Source organism: Choloepus didactylus, chromosome 14, assembly GCF_015220235.1.
Source record: "Choloepus didactylus isolate mChoDid1 chromosome 14, mChoDid1.pri, whole genome shotgun sequence".
NCBI classification, from domain to species: Eukaryota; Metazoa; Chordata; class Mammalia; order Pilosa; family Megalonychidae; genus Choloepus; species Choloepus didactylus.
In genome coordinates, this window is record NC_051320.1 from 36,526,387 (window position 1) to 36,540,431 (window position 14,045).

Consider the following 14,045-nt stretch of genomic DNA (forward strand, 5'->3'; position numbering starts at 1 on the left):
ACCTTGGACACTTTATGGCCTTAACACTGTAACTTTGTAACCAAATAAACTCCCTTTATAAAAGCCAATCCATTTCTGGTATTTTGCATTCTGGCAGTATTAGCAAACTAGAACAGTTACCTATATATGACCTTATCAAATGACAATGTTATCGCTTTAGCATTATATTACAACAAACCAAATAGAACTTAGTACAAAAATAAAAAATGAAGAAGTAAAATTAGTTAGTGCCTCTTTACCACCTTGTATTTATCAGCAGAACAAGAAAAATTAAGGTAAGGGTCACTCCCCCTTATGTGGGATCTGACACCCAGGGGAGGGAGGAAACTAAACCCAGCATCATGGGATGAAGAACATCTTCTTGACCAAAAGGGGGATGTGAAAGGAAATGAAATAAGCTTCAGTGGCTGAGAGATTCCAAAGGGAGCCGAGAGGTCACTCTGGTGGGCACTCTTACGCACAATATGGACAACCCTTTTTAGGTTCTAATGAATTGGAATAGCTGGCAGTAAATACCTGAAACTATCAAATTACAACCCGAACCCATGAATCTTGGAGATGATTGTATAAAAATGTAGCTTATGAGGGGGGACAATGTGATTGGGAAAGCCATAAGGACCACACTCCCCTTTGTCTAATTTATGGATGGATGAGTAGAAAATTGGGGGAAGGAAAAACAAAACAAAACAAAACAAAACAAAACAAAGGCACCCAGTGTTCTTTTTTACTTTAATTGTTCTTTTTCACTTTAATTTTTATTCTTATTATTTTTGTGTGTGTGGTAATGAAAATATCAGGGATTGATTTTGGTGATGAATGCACAACTATGTGATGGTACCATGGACAATTGAATGTACACGTTGTTTTGTATGACTGTATGGTATGTGAATATATCTCAATAAAATGAAAAAAAAAAAAAGATAAGGTTCAGTGATGAGAGGGAAAACATGCGCCAGCACTTTGATGGGGAGAATAGATCATCACAAATCTGGAGAAGGCGACAAGCGCTTTGTCACTGCTCTGTGCACAGACAACCCCAGTGAATGACTGAGGTTCCAGAAACCCACAGAAAATAACAGTGTAAGCTAGGCGTACAGGTGTTCTACCAATGGTTGCTCAAGTGGATTCGATGACTCCAACCAACATGTTGCTTTTCTAATCTTGCCTCTTTCTGCTGAGTTAGTGTTCTTTTCTAAAGCATGACTAATAATGTTTTCTGAATATTTCAGATGGTATTATCTCAGCTGAAATACAAGAACTGATTATCTATAGAAGTTTCCAAATGGCATATAATAATATTTTTCTTTTGGATATTCTATTATGCCAAACAAGATTTATAGTAGAAAATATATTTTCTTGTAAAACTTTAATCATATTTAGGACAGGATTCAGAAAGTAAAATCCTCTCATCACCACATCCCCATCTCCATTTGTTGCGTTCCATCTAGTTTTGAGGCCTAATAGCCCTTGCCCATTTCTTTCCCACTAGTAACTTGTGTTTAGTTTAAATCTCAAATAATTTCAAAACAGATTTTTGTAATTAGCTAATTTAGGAAAATCTGCTGGGGTTTCATTATTTCATTATGTGAAACCATGCTTGATATCTACTCGACGTCTTAAGTTTGTTTTTTCTTTTTTTTTTTTTGGGCCACTTGGATGACCATTTAGGGGGTCCATTTACAGATTTTGTTTTTTAGCTGTTTTGTCCTTTGGCTTGTGGTTTTCTCCCATGACATGTTATGGTTACCCACAAAGGCTCGTCCTCAAAGGAGAGGTGGTATGTATGGTAGGACTGGACCAAGTTAATCAGTGACAGCCACTGCCTCCTCATCCATGACCTTGTAAACCTCGTGAGGCTGTGGGTAGATACTGATGACATCATAGCCCATATGCTGTTGCCTGGGAGATGGTTAAATGGTTACACACATGCATTCCCGGGCATGGGTGGGTGGAAGATGGATAAAGTCTGGAATTCACACAAATATCCAGGCACCTTTCACTTTCTGCCTGTTGGGGATTCTCTTTTCAGCCGGGCCCCCAATTCTGCTCAAGGAGGAAAAAAATACCCTTCCCATCTGCAGAGCTGGGCAGTTTCAGAACGGGTCTGGCCAGAAGGCTGATTGGGCAGAACCTGGAGCAAACAGGAAGCCATACACCTAGAACAAGAAATTTGGGGTAGTAATTTCTGTATGTTTTCCAGGAGCATCAAAGTCTGGGAGATGTTCCACCCCAAAGTAAACTATCCTAAACTGAATTTAAAAATCTATCTCCCATGCAGGGGTGTTGGGCTTCCCCACCTTGATGTTTGCTGATGTGCTCATAGACATTGGGGACTGGTGGTTTGATGGGCTGAGCCCTCTATCACGGGACTTGCCCTTGGGAAGCTGTTACTGCAAAGGAGAGGCTAGGCCTCCCTATAATTGGGCCTAAGAGCCTCCTCCCGAATGCCTCTTTGTTGCTCAGATGTGGCCCTCTCTCTCTAGCTAAGCCAACTTGGCATGTGAAATCACTGCTCTCCCCCCAATGTGGGATCTGACACCCAGGGGTGTAAATACCCCTGGCAACATGGAATACGACTCCTGGGGAGGAATCTGGACCCAGCATCGTGGGATGGAGAACATCTTCTTGACCAAAACGGAGATGTGAAATGAAATGAAATAAGTTTCAGTGGCTGAGAGACTCCAAAAGGAGCCGAGAGGTCACTCTGATGGGCACTTTAATGCACAATATAGATAACCCTTTTTAGGTTCTAATGAATTGGAATAGCTGGCAGTAAATACCTGAAACTATCTAACTACAACCTAGAACCCATGAATCTTGAAGATGATCGTATAAAAATGTAGCTTATGAGGGGTGACAATGTGATTGAGAAAGCCATAAGGACCACACTCCCCTTTGTCCAGTGTATTGATGGATGAGTAGAAAAACGGGGGCCAAAAAAAGAAGCACTCAGTGTTGTTTTTTACTTTAATTGCTCTTTTTCACTTTAATTTTTATTCTTATTACTTTTGTATGTGTAGTAATGAAAATGTTCAAAAATTAATTTTGGTGATGGATGCACAACTATATGGTGGTACTATGAACAATTGATTGTATGCTTTCTATGACTGCATGGTATGTGAATATATCTCAATAAAATTGAATTATTAAAGAAAAAAAAAAAAACCCTATCTCCCAGGGTTTACACTCAAGTGGTCTCCCCTGTAGGGACCAGGAGAATTTGGACAATGTATGAAGAAAAATCAAAGCTGGGGATTATTCTCTGTCACATACCTGGCTAAGATTTTCAAGGAAGCAGAGATAGATTGCAAAATAAAATATTTTGAACCATATATAAATCATACTTAAACTTATAAAATACACACAGTTCTTATTCTGTGTTTTAGGTTCCATCATTATCCATTACTCCTTTTGTTATCTTCATAAAGCTCTGATTTTAAAAAGTCCTACTGTGCTGTGAGAGAGAAATGTCAGGGCTGGTGAACGTCTCGCTTCACTGTACATAACCCTGAGGCTGTTTTTTCAGCCTGAGTTTGCCTCAGTGCCACAAACTGCACATGCAGTAATAAACACAATCAACAAATGATGATACTTGGGTGGCAAATGACCAGCAAATCTTGCATTCAAGTGAATCGACAATATATTCCTACGGAATTACTTGTACTCTTTACATCTGCATTCCTTCTATTTACTTTGCCAGGAGAAAAGCCCTTTGAACCCAAACATTTATCGATTCCAACTCCAGACAAGTCACAGAAAAGGCCAGAGGGAGGGCAAATCTTTCAGCATCTATTTCTAGCACATGTAGAATTCCCGGGAGTAACCGCCCAGGAGCAATTGGGTAAAACTGTCAATTTTCTCCACATAGTGAAAAGATTGGATTGGAAAAACACCTTCATATACCATTCGAATATAAGTACGGATATATTTATCAAACTGAATGTGAGTTATAGCTGTAGTGTCCATACCACTGCTTGCTTTAATTATCTTAGAAAAGTTTATACATTTAAATTAAATAAAAAGGAGGAGAAAAGAGATCAGTTGTGAAATGAACAGAAATAGAAGCACTCATCCTGGAAATATCCTAATACTCTGGGAAATTTTCCAGAGGAAGGCGAGATTAAATTAAAGCAGGAAGGGTTCCCTAGCTAGGTTTACTCACACTGTGTTCTTTGTTTGCTTAGACTGCACTGGGGGTGGACTAGAATTTCCCCCCCATTTATTTATTACTGGCTATTGATACTCCTTGGGAATTATAATTTCTTTTTCTTACTTTTAGAAGTGCAGGCAGAAACTTTATTGAGTAGAAAATGAATTTTAATTTCTAAGAAAGAGAACGTGAGAGCACCTACAAAGCGAAAGAGGGTGTGAAAGCAAATACAAAGTGAGGTTCATGGTTGTAAAACTGGGGTTTCAGATTATAGTGTCAAAGGCAAATAGTATCTCTATGTACTCATGGGTACATAATTTTATAATCACTTACAGTCTGTCAGAACCAGCTCTTAACCTCGGTATTATACTGCCTTAGGGAAGCATTACCTTTTTTCTACCCAAGAAACTTAAATTTATCCCAAAGAATAGTAAATACGTTTTCAAACTCCCAAACTGTTTGTTCTGCATAGAAACTAGAAGGGTCTCTTTTGTTTAAGAATTGGTGATGGGTTGAAGATGACTGCAGATTCTTTGTCATACGCCTGTCCCCTGCCTCCAGAGGTGGAATTTATTTTCCCTCCCCTTGAGCTGGCACTGGGACTGCGTAATTACTAGCAGGCGGCAGAAGCGCCGGGGTCTGAGCTCCAGGAAGTCCTGGAGGCTTCCACTGTCTGAACCCAGAGGAGTCGGGCTCTCTCGCGGGAGACGCCCCGCGGTGGGGAAGGCCCAGGCCCTGCCTGGGGGGGGAGCAGGCCTGCCAGCCTCCCGATGGGGCCTCCCACGGCTCCAGTTCCAGCTGCCATTTGAAGCTCCAGCTGCCAGATGAGCCGTCGACCCACAGAAGCTACAAAGTGAAGAAAGTGGTTGTCGTTTCAAGCCACTAAATTGGGGGTAGTTTGTTGGGTAGCCATAAATAACCGAATCAAAAAGCAAGCCATTCACTGTCACCGATAGCTCTTAGTTAACAAGGAATGGATTCGTTTTATTGGAAAGGATACGGAAATGATGTCTCCAGTTCCGGCAGCTAGACTGATGATTTATTGTGAGCTGCAATAATAAAACGGTTTCTTTAGTTAGGGAGATTAGCGAAAGGGGTCAGAAAAGGTGACGCAGAGAGTTGTGTGGGGCGTAGGGGACAAGGAGTGACCCAGGGGGCCCGGGCTTGTGGGGAACAAACATGAGGAATCAAATACATGAGGCAAATAAAACCAGTGATTCCAAGGCGGTCAGCAGTATCCAGGCTATGAGTGGTAGAGACGCAGTGGGGAGGAGTGATCAAAATAAATGCATAATTATTTGTCAAATAAAACGTTTATTCATATGCCACATACAATTATCTTTCTTACTACATTCTTGAAAATATTGCCTGGAAATAATATCCTTTCCCTACCTCAGAGCTCCTAACAGAGTCTTTCATGGGAGAGCAAGTGAATAGGATTTTTCTCATTTTTTAAAAAAACTAAGATATGTTTTCTTACATATTGAAAGGCAGAACTTTCTTCATTGCTCCATGCGGCGGACACACTTAACCTCATCAGCACAATTACACAGACACATTCACACACAGTGAAATACAACACACATATCCACACACACACAAAAACACAGGCACACATTCTTAAACAGTATGTTTTTTCAATTGGCAAATATGGAGGAAAATTGTCAACTTTTATATCAACAAAGCTCCTAGAATCGATGAGTCTATTTCATATCAATTTTGGTATTTTTAAGAGAAATAATTTTATTCATAGTTTTAAAAATGTAAGGATAAAACCATGTATAATTTTAAAAATTCTATATTGTCTTTGATTTGCACAATTGTCTTAGTATTTAACTATTAAATTGAGGTTTCATCATCCGTCTTTTTTTAAATTGAAATGAAACTATGCTCATTGGGTAAAATAAAGTTTCTATTGATTAAAAAAAAATTGTTTATCACTTGAAACCTTGGGTTATGGTCTCGTGATCATGTTATTCTGCTCATTTCTTGAATCCCAATTAATGTCTTCATTTATAAAATGGGTATTTACCTGCTCCCAAGCAGGACTGTAGCAGTGAGGTAAACTATGCTTAAGAGCTTCATAGCTGCAAAGGGGAATTGCTTGGCTGTGTCCTCAAGATTAAATATGTAGAGTTTTTCTTTCCATAATTAAAAAAATAACTTATTATTGAGATTGTTTCTTTTCTTATGCAGTGGTTACTTATAAAGGCATTTTCTTAAAGTTCTTAAGCAGTTAATTATTTGGGTTATTATTTTTTAATACTCAGATTTTTAAAAATTGCATTTAGTCTGAAGCTTTAATATCTATCCCTTTCATGCTTATTATATGATTAATTTATACTGTTCTTCCTATTTAGTAATGGAATCAGGAGATTTTAGAGCTGGAAGGGGTCTTTGAAATCACTCATTTCATATCCAACCATTTTATGAGACAACGGAGGCACAGAGACAGTGAAGTAGTGGTCCAAAGCCATGTGTGTCTGCTCATCCTATTTTATTTGAATGCATTAATTTTTGCAGATGATTTCTCAAAAAAAGATGCCGTTTCTGCATTTCGTTTCCATCACCTCAGTTCCAGGAACACTGCTAACTGGCTATCTCAAATCTCATTTCCCAATATGAGGACAAAACAATTTGACTGTTGCAACTCAGGTGTTCTCCAGCAGAGCAGGGTTTATTGAGCTTTAAAGGTGGGCAACAGCGCCCAACACCAGCTTCGGGGGTTTCTCATGAGCAAGGCCTCTCCTGAACACAGAAAGACTTAGACTAAGACCACCCACTAAGACTTGGCTATCCAAAATCCTGCCCCCATGAAACATCAGTTTAATGACATGCATGTGCCAGACTCATTCTGTCAATAAAGGGTTCTCCCTCAGAGCTGAGACACAGTCCAGGTGAGATTCCTGCTATGACCTTTTCTTATTCTGTGCCTTTCTTTCCCATCGATCCTTGTTACACCTGGATGGCAGGCAGCAAGTTATAACTGAAAAAATCCCTAAATGGGAAGTTCAGCCACAAAGGAGGTGGGTAACCTTGAGCAAGTCACTCAGCATCTCTGGTTTTTGATAGAGTGGATTTGATGATCTCTAAGATAAATGAGAAAAAACAAAATAAAACAAAAAACCAATGGATGCTAAATCTAATCCTAAAAGGAGAACAATATTTTTCACTTCTGATTTTAAAAGAATGCACTGTACTTGTTTGCCTTGGAATTGTTCAACCTTCCTGCCTGCCTCTTAATCCAGAAGCAAGAATGGAAGGGAGGATTCATGGAAGAAGAAGATTTAATCTTGTGGCAGGATGCAAGAGTTGCAAAACTGGGGCTGGGGTAAGCAGAGAACACATTTGATTATTGTTTTTAAAGCAACGGGAGCAAGCAGCATTTAATATGGAACAAGGAAATCAGTATATTTAATTAATTTACTTATCCAGTATTAATTAATTAAGTATAAATTAGAGTATCTGGAAGTCAAGATATGAGGACTTAAAACATGATGTAGATACATATTCCCACAACAAAAAAAATTTTTAGAAACCGTGATGTAGAAAGCCACAGAAGTCAGTAGGAGACTGCCTAATCAACTCCTATCAAATTCCTTTCTCTGAGGAGCACCTTTCACCATATTTAAAACCAGCGTTCTCAACTACAGGTGACTGGCTTAGAGTGGGTCAATCAAGTTTTTTGGCCCTATATTTGGAAATGAGATTCAGAGATAGCTAGTAGAATGGCTCCTGGAATGGAGGTGACCTCATCAATCACGTGCTCAGAGGTGCAGCATAAGTTGATCTGCAGAGGTGAAAAATTAAGTGGCCTCATGAAGAAAGAGACAAAAGTCAGAAACGGGGAGGGTGTTCTGCCTGGCTCCTGACAGCTTTCCATTTTGGGGCCAGGTCCCTTCTGGATCCAAGATACACCTGCCCTCGCTTGCCACGAAGTACCCCTATCTCTGTATCTCTACAATACATCTTGTATAACTTCATATAGAAAGGTGAGGAAACACCCTTGTCTAATTTAGGCTAATGGGAAAGATCAGTAAAGATGAAACATGCCCTGGTCTGGAAATATGGTTCTTAGAAAAGAGAAGAAAGGGTGAATCTCAGTAAAATCGAATCTGTCAGCTTCACAGTTCTTTGCACAAACTGTTGTCCCCTCCCCTCCTTTGCCAGAAAACTCGCCTCCTCCCCAGTGCTCCTCCGGGTTGGCTCCTTCTTCTGGTGCAGCAGAAAAATCACCTCCTCAGGGAGTTTTCTTCTCTCTATCCCTGACTTTCCCCTCAGGCCATAAAAAAATAGGCTAATGATTTCCAGGATAGCAACTTTCAATAAAAGATAATTCTTCAATTTGATGTCAATACTTCAAGTATTAACATTGTCCTCCAACTTTGTAAGTTTCATCTAATCAGTTGGCTAAGAATTTTTCTCTCCCATTCTTATCCTACTCAGCTCCTAAGCAATTATCATCCTCTCAAGTAGGACAGTAACTGTATGAATCCAAAACTTTTGGTTCAAAACTGAAAACTGGACTCAGTCCTTTGGCTATTCCTAAGCGTGCCTGGGTGTCTGAGAGAGAGCCTCTGCTTTCTACCAGACTCTGGGTAAAACGATGATCTCACCCAAAACTTCAAAAGGAAAGCCTGGACCACCCCACTTTCTTCTTCCAATGACACAAGTGGTTCAAATAGATGAAAGGAGCTCCAAGCGGCTGAAGCTTGTGCTTCTCTGTGTGCACTTTCCCTTGGGTGTCTGGGAAATGTTTTTCCCCCACTCACTAATCTTTATGATGGAAAGATGACGAGCGAGGACTTTGGGGACCCCAAGAACCAAGACAGAATTCTACCTTTGCCATTTACAATCTGGAAGGCCTTGGACACCCCTCAATCTCCTTGCCTGTAAAATCTAATAATTCAGTGGGTAGGTGGGCCCCCCCGTGACCAATGTGAGGACTGTAGACATTGGATGTAAACTTTTTGCCCAGCATCTTGCTCCCAAAAAATGTCAGCAGTTCTTATTATCCACTCAGAGGAGTGCACTCAGAAGCCTCACCCTGTCGCTTGTCTCTGTTCAGACCTCTTCTCTGCTAGCACAACCCTCATTCCAAGTCCTGTCTTCTCTCCCTGGACACTATGACAGCTTCCACTAAATAATATGTCCTGCTGAATAAAGCTGTTTATTGGCAGTGTCACTGAGTCTCATTTTATAAGGCCTTTTTTCTTTACCTCATGCTAATGAAGTCCAGATATAATGTTGTTGAGGTTTTTTTTCCTCCTAAGAAAATGTATTGCTTCCTTTCTATATAAACAGCACATGTGCTTAGAATTATTCGGTGATCAATACTAATTAGCTAGTCTGTTCAGTGGATGTTTAATGTTTTAATTCTGAACTTTCCAGACTTTGAATTGGTTGACCCAAACTCCGTATGAATTAAGTTGTCTTCTGTTTGTTTGACCATCTCAGTAAGAAAAAAAAAAAAGTTATATTCTTTTAAGTTTCAGACCTTAAAATCAGTCTGTGAGTATAAAAAGAAAAAACAAGGAATGCAGTAATATTACTGCAAGATGCTGCTTATGAATTTAATTAAAATAAACTTTTGTTGAGACAAAAACTGGAATCTGTGAAAAATCCTTATAGGCTCCCTCTCTCCTGCTCCAAACTTCATTCTTATTTTCTAATAAATCTTATTCAGACTTGAGACCCTACTGGGAAACTTCACTTTTAGTTTTGGGAAATGTCCATCACCAGTGGTGGAAATACCAGAATATTTAAGCAAAGAGAAAATAATCTCTTCTCTCTCACATGTGTTAAAAATAGTCAGGATATTTTTTCCTCCTACATTCTGTAATAGGAAAAAAAAATCACCTTTGGACTGAAGTTAATGATGGAATGTTTTCCTAAGGGGAAAACCTTTTTAGCAAATGAGAAGAAACAAGATATGAACTTGCAATCAATCATAGCAGAAAGAGGGGCTTGGCCAGACCCAACTGTCTCCCTTCTTCCTCTGCTCTCACTGGGACAGGCTCACAGGGCAATAAGGGAAAAAAGGCTATGACCACGAGCAAATGCCCTTTCTTCCCCTTCAGTTTTTCAGTGAGAGGGAGGGAGTGGAATAGGTCTTCATTTTCTGAAATCTTGTGGGGGCCTGGCCTCTCGGGGTCCACAGGGTCTCACTCCACCCCCACTCTAGTCAATGGAAATTCAGACTTGACCTCTAAGCCAAGCCTCAACAGAAGTCCTTCCCTCCAGTTCTCAGCCTAAAAAAAATTGCCCTCACCAACCTTATGGTCCTCTCCCCATACTCCTGCACGCCCCTATCCTGAGCCCAGCCCATTTTCAGCTCCCTGCATTGAGGACTCTGCTCTGCCAGAAGTAAGTCCTTTGCTCATGTCCATCACAAATGCCTTCCTTTTTTCCCCCCACTTCCCCTTCTCAATTGCCCACGGTTATGGTCAAGGGAAAGACCTTAGAATTGATACAAACAGAAGAAAAGATGCAGAGGCAGAGGCAAAAGATTTTAGGAGTGTTGGTATTCTCAGTATCTGTTTATAGAGGCCAGAAATTCAGCAGAAAATGCTCAACCTCAACTTGACTCTAAATGTGCAGACAAACATCAAGTGAAGCTTAGTCTATTCCTTCTGATTCACAGGCTCCTAAGATTTTAAAGTTGAGGTCAGACCTTAGATAGAAAATCAAGAAACAAGACATAGTTTAAGCCACAGGATATAACCAAGTTTGGTTTTTCATTGAACTCAGAAAAGGTATTTTAAAAAATTGCCACAATTCTAAAAATTCACGTGAAGCTACACTCACAGTTTGTGCTTAGTGGGTGTGGGGCTGGTGGGTTGCTGCTTCCGATATTTCTGAAGTTTATGATATTGCATAAAGATTTCTTAGCAACAGTACAAGGGCAAGGCAGGATCGCATATCTTCATTGGATTAAAGACATTTTTTACTTGCTTGATTTCTTAAAACAAATTTACTCTTCCTTCTGTCATTTTGCTATATGAAAGTTAATATAATGATTAGCTTTCAAAGCCATTTATATTATTGCTATTCCACAATTTTTTACTCTCTTGAAAGAAAAGGTCTTGGTTAATAACTGCTGAGGACACAAAATATAAGAGAATAATAACCTTTGAATTTACCAGTCTACCTAATGCCAGAAAAACTAAGTGACATTGAGAAATTCAATTAGTCCATATGCATTTTTTTTTTGTCCATGGTTATGTTCAATGTTATTCGCCATGAGATGAGAGGGAAGTCAGCTCTTGTGGAGTGAGTGGCCAGGAAGAAAACAAACTGCTCAGGGAACCCTGCCATTTACTGCCGTGTAAATCTGGGCAGGTTTTATGTCCTCTCTAAGCCTTAGTTTCCTCGTCTATAAAATGGGATAATGACACTATCTGCCTTCTACGTTTGTTAAGAGGATTAAATAAAATGCTAAAGTCTATAAATTGCATAGAATACTCCTGGAACATGGTAAGCCCTCAAAAAATGTCATGTTGAGAACATAATCAGTCGGGAAGCTAAGAGTAGAAATCATCAGTTTTACATCAAAAATACGTAAACATTTAGAGTTTTATGTAGTTGGATGTTCGCCTACATTTTCCCTCTTTTCTTTTTTCCTCCCTTCTTTCCTTTCTCTCTCTCTCTCTTTCTTTCTCCTCACTGTTTAAACCAGATGGAATATCACACAATTACAAACCTACAAGTTTTTCCTTTTTCTTTCAGATTGGTATCTAATTTGGGAATGGGTAGGTAAAAGAAACCAAAAACTACTCCTTTGGGTAACACCTGAAAACAGGGGTTACAGATTAGGAATTTCCAAACAAACAACAAAACAAAAGCCCTGTCTATTTACACAGAAACAGGGTTCTCTAAGGCTTGGGAGGATTCTTTGACCTTTGCTCTATGAAACATGGACAATCTTACATTTGATTGGTGTATTTTCCGCTTAAAAAAAAAAAAAAAAATCCATGTTCCCTGCCTAAAAGCTGAACCTATTTATGGTGAGCACTGTTTTTTCAATTAGGTTTATTTTCATTTTCCCATAGCCCATGTTAGCTGAGAAAGTCCAAAAGTTTATTTTTCCTCCCTTTACTTTTTATAATGGTTTTGAATGAAATATACAGTACTTACATCTGTTGGCTTTCTTTTGAAATATTGATATACCTGGAATAAAAATTTTCATACCTTTAATGCCATGTCATAAACGCTAGTCTAAAACGCTTTCAGAGTGCAATAGTAATCTATTTTCATGTTAAACTCTTCAAGAGCAATGATCATGTCAGTTTTGATGACTTTGTGAAATGTCTTGTGCAAAGCTGGTTCTTAGCAAATGGTATTTAAGAGTGATGATCCTTTTTCCCAAAAATTGTCAGCTGGATATCAGAAAATATTGCTTTACATTCCAAACTTAATACTGGTAATATATTCGCTCCGCGAGTCCCTAATTTTTTGTTGGTGGGGAGTGGGGGTGGAGTAGGGGACTCAAAACAAAAAACTACATCACCCTTCTAATAGCTTTGTGACGAAAAATACATTCTTCGGTGAAAACACTCTGGGCAAAGCGAGCCTTCTGCTAGAACTCTCCACGGCAGAGCTCCGCCCTTCTCGGGAGCCTGCGCGCAGCCCGCGGGGATGAGGGTTTGCACATCCCTGGGGAACTGCGGGCTGCTCTGGGTCTCGGGAGCTGCCAGCGAGGCTGGGAAGGCGGGTGCAGCAGGAGAGGGGTCCTCTCGCGAGGTGGAGCAGGAGAGAGTACGGCCTCTCCGGTCGCGGTGGGCGGTGGCAGCCAGACGGCGCAACCTCTCGGCCGCCCCGCGCCCCCACGGCTCCTCCCTGCGCGCTGCCTCCCACCCGCCGCCGCCGTCCTCACCCGCTCCGAGCTCCCGCCCCTTCTCCCGCCCCTACGCAGCCGGGGCAGGGATTTTGCAGCGGGACCCCGCTGGGGCACCAAGCCCTAGAGGGCTGGGCGGGGCGACTCCAGGCCGCGCCCCCTCCCAGCTCTTGCCCCTCCTCCTCCTTGCTCCTTCGTTACTCCTCATGCTGCCCTTCTTCTCTGCGCCCCGTCTTCCTGACCCCCCCGCTTCTGCACCTCTCCTTCCTTCCTTCCCTTTTCCCCTGCGTCCCCTCCTTGCCTGCCCCCACCTTCGCTCCTGCTCGCCTCATTTTTTCCTCCCTTGCTCCTCTTCCCCTGTACCCTCTTCTCCTTGCTTCCCGCCTGCTCCCTACCTTCCTTCTGTTCCTCTCCCGCGCCTCCCGTTTTCCTCCTCCTTTACGCCCCCTCCTCCCTCCTCTCCCCACTCCCTGTTCCTGCCCTCCTCCTTTCTCCCCTTTTCTTGTTCTGCTCCTCCCGCTGCCCTTCTCCACTACGTCCCTCCTCTCCCACCCCTCGCTCCTGCAACCCTCCCACCTCTCCCCGCCTCCTTCCCTTTTCCTCTTCCCGGTTTGGGGCGCTCCCACGCTGTTGCTATGGAGGCGCCCGCGGCCTGGCGGGAGCTGCCCTGGGGCCCCGGGGCCGGAGCAGTGGCTCTGCCCTGGGTTCTGGCGCCTCGCTGCCCCGGTGTCCGGGAACAAAGCGCGCCCTCCCCCACCCCGGGCGTACGCGGGGAGATCTCCAGGCGCCCCAGGCCGGGAGGCTTAAGACCACCGCGAATCTGCTCGCCCTCCAACCTCTGTGTGCGGGACCTCTGGGGTCGGGGTGACAGCTGCGCTCTGCTGCGCTACCTTCCTGGCCCCCCGACGATCATCCCCCCACTCTCCCCATCCCCACTCCTGTCCCGGAGGTGTTACTGGGGCCGGGGGACAGCCAGATGGTCCCATTTAGCAGGACTGTCCCCTTTTGTTGGGGGCTGGAGCAGCGTCCAGGCCAATTTACATAGGAAAATGGGGTTTG